A 952-nucleotide genomic window follows, 5' to 3' on the forward strand; every position below is an offset into this window, starting at 1 on the left:
GGTTCAGTGTTTAGATGATGAAGTTCCAGCTGATACAACCCTTCTTTAAGCTTCCCTTGTAGCATTACTTCCCTCGTTTGCTTGTCCTTAACAAAACAGCAATTTGAATGAAATTCCATATAGACATTATTATCAGATGTTAGTTGAGAAACACTTATGAGGTTTTTTTTATTGCAGGTACATGCAGCAATTTTTTCAACACAAGTGGTTTGTCTATTAAGGTATTCAAGTGATTCATGCCAATATGTGAAATATGCAATCTATTTCCATTGCCAACTACAATTTTTTCCTTACCAGTGTACTCACTTGCTGAATTTATGTTTTCCATTTCTGCAGTGACATGGTTACTGGCTCCCGTGTCTGCAAACCAGGCAGGATCACTTACAGTGTTGGGAGATGCCATAAAGACTGTTGGTGATGAGCTATAGCTACTTCCCTGGTTTGGTGGTTTTCCTGTATAGCGTTCATCATATCTAAAGTTGCAGATATTTGCCTTGTGTCCAATTTTGCCACATACTTGACAGACAGGTTTGTCACTGATGTTGAAGCCACCACCTTTGTATCTGCCTCTTCTTCCTCCTTTGTTGAATCTCCCGCCATTATTTGGCCTGTAGGTTCTGAAGTGATGGTTGCTTAATCCTGGTTTTTGGGTAAAATTGATTGATGTTTGATTGAGGTTAATTTCTGCCATTTCATTTTTCACCAAATTGAGATGTTCAAGTCTGCTTTCATAAGTCATGAGTGTTGATTGGAGTTCTCCCCAAGAGATGGAGTCTCTGCCATTGATTTGAACAACAATGGGTGTGTATTCTTCATCCAAACCAGCCAGGACCTGAGTTACAAGATCCGAGTGAGGGATGGTTTTTCCAGCAATCTCAAGATTGTCTGCCAGAAGCTTTACTTTGCTGAGGTATTGATCGATGCTCAATGTTCCCTTCCTTGATTTCTGAAG

This window comes from Olea europaea, chromosome 12 (genome assembly GCF_002742605.1).
Source record: "Olea europaea var. sylvestris chromosome 12, O_europaea_v1, whole genome shotgun sequence".
NCBI classification, from domain to species: Eukaryota; Viridiplantae; Streptophyta; class Magnoliopsida; order Lamiales; family Oleaceae; genus Olea; species Olea europaea.